Below are 8492 nucleotides of genomic sequence, written 5' to 3' on the forward strand. Positions count from 1 at the left end.
CTTCCTTGGTCGTTTGGGCTTGAGTTTATCTTCCAACACTCCCCCTCAAGTTCGGGGTGAGTACAACATGAACTCCCAGCTTGCTGCAAATGATGTATAAAATATTTTTTGTATAAAATAGCACATCTTCCAATATGCCTTCATCTTCCAACATTCCCCCTCACGTTGTTGCGTCCTTCCATGAGGCTCTGTGGCATTATAAGTGAGAGTAAAAATCACTCCTAGCCGGTAAGCCATTCTTCATACTCTAGTCTTAATGTTGGATGTAGGGCACACTCTACTGCTATCGGTAGTGTGTCTATTGGTATTGCTCTGAAGTGTCGACCACTGTGTCCCTCCATAGAACAACGACTCTCAAGTGGTAGGAGACATAAAAGCCATTACGGGTGGGGGATAACATAGATGTAATCATAAGTTTCTCCGTCTTGGACTTCCAACCACAAATAATTTTCATCTTTTTGACGAGGATGAAGTTCCTCCGTTGTGGACTCCCAACCACAAATAATTTTCATCTTTTTAACGGGGATGAAGGTCCTCCGTCATGGACTTCCAACCACAAATAATTTTCATCTTTTTGATGGGGATAAAGTTCCTCCGTTGTGGACTCCCAACTACAAATAATTTTCATCTTTTTGACGGGGATGAAGTTCCTCCGTCGTGGACTCCCAACCACAAAAAATTTTGATCTTTTTTACGGGGTAAAATAAATGATGACATGAGGCCATCTCTTATTCAAGAATAATGTCCCCAAAGAGACATAATAGCTGCAGCTGAATATAACACAACCATCTTCCAACACATATAACATGACCCAAAATAATAAACCTTGTAGAAGGACCCATGAAATAATCATAATGGGATATAAATATTTTTTCTTAGATGCACAAGCTTCATCTTTTGTGCTCCATCTTTCTTGAATATTTTTGTCACTTAAACTTATCCACAACATAAGGAATAAATACCTCTCTCTTGCACTTCTTGTACTTCTCCCCCTCAAGTTGGGAAGTAATGGCAGTGATCCCAACTTGAACCAAATATCATAGATGTAGCAATAGGCCCGAATAACAGAGATGTATAAATAAGGCCTCAAACTAGGGACAAGTGAGATATTTTCCTGATATATCAACTCAAAAAGTGACACAAAACAATTGTCATAAATTCGGATTTTTCAATATAGCAGAATACCAGCATGACCTTTAATTCTTCCATTGCAAATATATCTTTAAATATAGATCAGATTAACATGAAATTTTCTTCGCCTGAAGTAGACTTAAATAAATTTCATCCAAGTATAAAATAACTTCATAAAATATTTTTAGCATAAGATAAATAATCTGATAGGTTTCGGTCTCTGTCATCTGGCCGAACTAAGTTCTGTTTCTCCTGTTTTTCCAGAATGACCATTGACACTTCCAAGATCAATATCTCCTTATAAAAAAATCATACAGAGAATTGGTTGAATAGGTCAGAAAATAGACTTACATACCTTTCTCTTGATATATAATTATCCATATAAATTCTCTTTTATTTATAACTTAAAATACCTCGGAAGTTGAGGCTTTCGGCTCCCGCTCAAAGCTCTTTTTCAAACTGATCTTTGCTACTTCAAATATCGATTTCTGTTTGTACATAACTCAGATAAAAAATTGGTTGAATAGGTGAAAGAATAAACTTACAGATATTTCTTTTGATATATATTTCTGCATATAAAGTCTACTTTTTGATAGCAAAAAGTACCTCAGAATCTGAAGATTGATGCTGCTGCTCGAACCCTTTAGCAATCTGACCTTCGCTCATTCAAATATCAATAACTCTCTGTATATAACTCCAATTGGAACAAATCATTCTTATTTTGAAAGTAGACTCAAATATATTTCCTTCAATATATAATTTTCAGTATGAAAATCTATTTATAGAGGTGAAAATAGCAACAAGATCTATGGGTGTAGGCATTGAAAAAAAAATAACTATGAACCTAGACCTAGGGTTTAGGGTTTAGAGAAAAGGATCACCTTACCTCCTTGAGTTGACCAAGTCAACTCACAGATCCTGCTCTGATACCATGTTGAATTTATGGAAAAGTGAAATACTTCATTGACATCAATAACTTGTTGTAATCAGAGTACATGAACCTCTATTTATCATAGAGGAACATAGTAGAGTCCAAATACAATAAAACTACTCGTGTCCCAATTACACCCAAACTCTAACACTTAAGGTAAGTCCTAACATAATTAGGTAACTCAATATTGATAAAAGAGAAATATAACTTAAACTAAAACTCTTCTTGGTTGTGATCCTAAGATAAAGATACTTTTGTGAGTCCTTGGTCTTCCAACTGATGTGATAAGGATGATAGCTCTTGGTAATCATTGCGGGTCCTACTTCTTATGGGTTTGGGCCCATCTTGTGGGCATTCCTTAGTCATGTGGCCCATATTATAATAATCTTACATATGTGGGCCTTCCTTGGTCATTTGGTCTTGAGCTTATCATCCAACACAAGCCATTTTTTGCTCATTTACAAAAAGTTGATCTAACTATCATAGATCATAGTAAAGTTATTTATCATGAGAAATGAGCCATGTTTTTCTAAGAAATGAGTTGTGGATTAGGACTCAACACTCAGTTAAATCCCCTGCTCCCCCTATTTTTTTATGTTTGTAAAACCTAATCTCTAAAAGCAAAAAGAGTTTTAAAATCCCTAAAAATTATAGAGACTTTTTGGAATTATCTCTCTCTGCATTTGTGCCTTTCCATTTTTTATGTCAAGTTTTGTTTTAACTCTCCCTTTTTTCTCTAGTAAACAAAACAAGATAAGGCAAATAAATCGTAACAAAATGAAAAATTGAGTTTATGTATGCAAAAATTTTAAACAATAATAAATGTATGTAAAAAAAAAAAATTATCCATACACCATAAACAAACACCAAAGTTTTGCTATGCATGTTTGGGAAATTGCAATAGTACAACCCCTAATAGCTAGGATTTTACAAGAAAGAAAGAAATTTCTATTGGATCCTAACATTTTTTAAATGTTGATATGCATGCACGAAACATGTTGAAGATGCAAATCACCCAAGGGTCCAAACTTTTAAGAAGAAAAAAAAAATCATTAAATTTTCAAGTGAACGTGAGATGGGATATTTACCCGATCCCAACAAGCCATTGTTTGGGTATTTACTAAAAGTTGATCAAAAAATCATAGATCATTGTAAAGTGATTGATCACGAGTAACGAGCTATATTTTTGTAAGAAATGTCTTGTGGATTAGGGGTCAACACTCAATTAAATCGCCCACTCCCCCTTTTTTCGATGTTTGTAAAACCTAATATATATATAAATTAAAATATTTTTACAATACCTAAAAATTAAAGAGACTTTTTGGAATTATGTCTCTCTACATATGTGCATTTCCATTTTTTTATGTCAAGTTTTTTTTTTAAATCCAAACTTGAGTTTTTTACTCTCCCTTTTTTCTCTTGTAAACAAATAAAGATTAGGTAAATAGATCGCAACAAAATGAAAAATTTTGAGTTTATGTATTCAAAAAATTTAAAACAATAATAAATGTAAGTAAAGAAAATTTATCCACACACCACAAACAAATACCAAAGTTTTGTTACCCATGTTTGGCCAATTCCACTAGTACAACCCCTAATAGCTTGGAATTTTATAAGAAACATTTCTAATTGGTCCTAACATTTTTTAAATATGGATAGCATGTACGAAACATGTTGAAAATGCAAATCACCCAAGGATCCCAGACTTTTAAGGAGAACAACAAATGCTGATTAAATTCTCAAGTGAATGTGCGGTGGGATATTTACTCGATCCAAACAAGCCATTTTTTCCCATTTAAAAATAAGTTGATCTAACAATCATAGATCATTGTAAAGTGATTGATCATGTGTAACGCGCTATATTTTTTTCTAAGAAATGACTTATGGATTAGGAGTCATCACTCAGTTAAATCCCCTGCTCCCCCATTTTTCTTATGTTTGCAAAACCTAATATATAAAAACTTAAAGAGTTTTACAATCCCTAATATTTAAGGAGACTTTTTGGAATTATCTCTTTCTAAATTTTGGCATTTCCATTTTAGATGTCAAGTTTTGATTTAAAATCCAAATTTGAGTTTTCACTATCCCTTTTTTCACTCGTAAAGAAAAAAAGGTAAGAAAAATAGATCGCAACAAAATGAAAATTAAAGATTTTATGTATGCAAAAAATTGAAAACAATAAAAAATGTAACTAAAGAAAATTTTTCCACACACCACAAACGAACACCAATGTTTCGTTATCCTTGTTTGTAATATTCCACTAGTACATCCCCTAATAGCTTCGAATTTTATAACAAAGAGATTTATAATTGATACTAACATGTTTTAAATATGGATATGCATGCACAAAACATGTTGAAGATGCAAATGACCAAAGGATCCAAGACTATTAAGGAGAAGAACAAATGCTCATTAAATTCTCAAGTGAACGTGCAATGGGATATTTACCAGATCCAAACAAGCCATTTTTTGCCGATTTACAAAACGTTGATCTAAATATCATGGATCATTGTAAAGTGATTGATCATTAGTAACGAGTTATATTTTTGTAAGAAATGACTTGTGGATTAGGATTCAAGACTTAGTTAAATCCCCCAATCCACCCTTTTTCTGATGTTTTTAAAACCTAATATGTAAAAACTAAAAGAGTTTTACAATAAAAAAAATTACAGAGACTATATGGAATTATCTCTCTCTGCATTTGTACATTTCCATTTTAGATGTCAAGTTTTGTTTTAAAATCCAAACTTGAGTTTTCCCACTCCCTTTTTTCTCTCGTAAAACAAAAGAAAAGGCAAATAGATCGCAACAAAATGAAAATTTTAGAGTTTTTTTGTAAAAAAATTTAAAACAATAATAAAAGCAAGTTAAGAAAATTTATCCACACTCCAGAAACGAACACAAAATTTTCGTTATCCATGTTTGGGAAATTCCACTAGTACAACCCCTAATAGCTTTGAATTTTATAAGAAAGATTTCTAATTGATCCTAACATGTTTTAATTATGGATATGCATGCAGGAAATATGTCAAAGATGCAAATGACCCAAGGGTCCAAGACTTTTAGGGAGAACAACAAATGCTCATTAAATTCTCATGTGAATGTGCAGTAGGATATTTTCCCAATCCAATCATGTCATTTTATGCCCATTTACAAAAATTTGATCTAACAATCATAGATCATTGTAAAGTGATTGATCATGAGTAACGAGCTATATTTTTGTAAGAACTGACTTGTGGATTAGGAGTCAACTCTTAGTTAAATCCCCGGTCCCCCCTTTTTCCGATTTTTTCAAAACCTAATATATAAAAACTAAAAGAGTTTTGCAATCCAAATAAATTAAAGAGACTATTTGGAAATATCTCTCTCTACTTTTGTGAATTTCCATTTTAGATGTCAAGTTTTGTTTTAAAATCCAAACTTTAGTTTTCCCACTCCCTTTTTTCTCTCGTAAACAATAAACGAAAATGCAAATAGATCATAAAAAAAGAAAATTTTAGTGTTTATATATTCAAAAAATTAAAACAAAAATAAATGAAAGTAAATAAAATCTATCCACACACCACAAACGAACACCTAAGTTTTGTTATCCATGTTTCAGAAATTACTCTAGTACAACCCCTAAATAGCTTGGAATTTTATAAGAACGAGATTTCTAATTGATCTTAACATTTTTTAAATTTGGATATGCATGCACGAAACATGTTGAAGATGCAAATGACCAAAGGATCCAAGACTTTTAAGGAGAACAACAAATGGTCATTAAAGTATCAAGTGAACATACAGTGGGATATTTACCAGATCCAAACTAGCCATTTTTTGCCTATTTACTAAAAGTTGGTCTAACAATCATACATCTCGGTAAAGTGATTGATCATGAGTAACGAGCTATATTTTTGTAAGAAATGACTTGTGGATTAGGAGTCAACACTCAGTTAAATCCCCGCCGCCCCCTTTTTTCAAAAATTATAAAAACTAATAAATAAAAACTAAAAGAGTTTTACAATCCCTATGTTGAATTTATGGAAAAGGAAAATACTTCATTGACATCAATAACTTGTAATCAGAGTACTTGAACCTCTATCTATAATAGAGGAAGGTAGTAGAGTCCAATTACAATAAAACTACCCTTGTCCCAATTACACCCAAACTCTAACACTTAAAGATAAGTCTAACATAAATAAATAACTCAATATAGATAAATGACAAACATAACTCAAACTAAAACTCTTCTTTGACATGACCATAAGATAAGATACTTTTGTGAGACTTCTTGATCTTCCATGGTAATCATTGTGGGTCCTACTTCTTATGGGCTTGGGCCCATCTTGTGGGCTTTCATTGGTCGTGTCGCCCATCTTATAATAATCTTAGATATGTTGGCCTTCCTATGTCGTGTGGGCTCGAGTTTATCTTCCAACACTCCCCCTCAAGTTGGGGGTGAGAGAACAACATGAACTCCCAGCTTGCTACAAATGATATATAGAATATTTTTGTATAAAATGGCACATCATCCAATATGCCTTCATCTTCCAACATTCCCCCTCATGATGTGCATCCTTCCATGAGGCCCTACTAGCATAATAAAAGTGAAAGTAAAATCACTCCTAGCCGATAAGCCATTGCTTCGTACTCCAATCCTAATACTGGATGTAGGGAACACTCCATCTTCTATCGCTAGTGTGTCTATCAGTATTGCTTTGAAGTGTCCACCACCGTGTCCCTCTACAAGACAATGACTTTAAAGTGGTAGGAGTCATAAAAGCCATTACAAGGGGGGATAACATAGATTTAATAATAAATTCCTCCATCATGGTTTCCCAACCGTGATATTTTTTGACAGAGCCTATCATGGTTTCCCAACCGTGATATTTTTTGACAAGGTATCCTCCGTCATGGTTTCCCAACCGTGACTTTTTTTTATAGGGCCCATCATGGTTTCCCAACCATGATATTTTTTTATAGGGTATCCTTAGTATGGTTTACCAACTGTGATATTTTTTTATGGGGTAAAATAAATGATGATATGAGGCCACCTCTTCTTCAATAATAATGTCCCCAAAGAAACATAATAGCAACAACTGTATATAACACGACCATCTTCCAACACATATAACATGAACCAAATAATAAACTTTGTAAAAGAACCCATGAAATAATCCGATATAAAATTTTCTTCTTAGATGCACAAGCTTCATCTTTTGTGCTCCCCCTTTTCTTGAATATTTTGGTCACATAAACTTAGTCACAACATATGAAATAAAATACCTCTTTCTTGTAATTCTTCTATGTTAGGTTCTTCCCGAGCCATGGATCGAGTCACCCTTCTTTCCTCTCTTCCCTCCATATTGAATCTTGACGCTCGAAGAGGGTTCTTGTTTCTTGAACGTGGAATGGTGGAATTTGGAATGGAATGATTGAGCTTTGAAGGAAGCTCGACCTGGACCTCAGAGGGAGAATATGACCTAGACCTCTGAGGGAGAATCTGACCTGTGTAATTCTAATTTTCTCAATACTTACTTTCCTTCACCTTGACGTCCCCATAAATAGGGTTGATGACGGAAATATAAGACCCATGGGTCAATTGGTTCCTGCCATATTACATCTAAACCAAACCAAACCAAATGGAATTACACTAAAAGTAAATTGACATAATTTAATTCCTATGCATGTGGATAACTTGTGATGCTATGGAGTCCATAACATCACCCCCTCCTGGAGAGAGTGCTTGTCCTCAAGCTCAAAATAGGGGTAGAGGTCTCGAAAAGCAGCTAATGGCTCCCATGTCATATCACTTCTTGGTGCTTCTTGTCATAATTAAATTTCATAGTACTCTAGGCCTCCTGGAGATGAGTGCGCACCTCTATGAGAATGGTATCTCTTTCTACTAATGCTTGGTTCAAAGTGGCGATCTTGGAGGCACCTGGTTCATACGATAAGAGGCGAGGTGGGTCTCTGTCATATACTACCTTGAATGGGGTAGTTCCGAGGGCACTGTGGTAGGAGGTGTTGTAACAGAATTCAGCCTAGGCGAGGCATTTAACCCACCGTTTAGGTGAGTCCCCCATGACACAATGAAGAAACATCTCAATCGTCCGTTTGATGACCTTGGTCTGACCATCAGTCTGTGGATGGCAGGTGGAAGATAATGCTAATGTTGTGCTCTGCAGCTTGAAAAATTATTTCCAGAATGTACTGGTAAAGATGGCATCTCTGTCACTAGTAATGGAGGTAGGCATCCCATGTAACTGGACAATATTGTCCATAAAGAGTTGAGTTACGTGAGTTGTAATGTAAGGATGCGCCAGAGGGAGGAAATGGCCATACTTTGAGAAATGATCAACCACTACAAATATAACAGATTTGCCGGACGACGCGGGAAGGCCATCTACGAAGTCCATGGAAATATCTGACCAGACTTGTGATGGTA

The sequence above is a fragment of the Aristolochia californica genome, unplaced genomic scaffold (genome assembly GCF_029961685.1).
Source record: "Aristolochia californica isolate CCGP_79_NKW_82.1479 unplaced genomic scaffold, dmAriCali1.0.hap1 SCAF_3, whole genome shotgun sequence".
In the NCBI taxonomy this organism is placed as follows: Eukaryota; Viridiplantae; Streptophyta; class Magnoliopsida; order Piperales; family Aristolochiaceae; genus Aristolochia; species Aristolochia californica.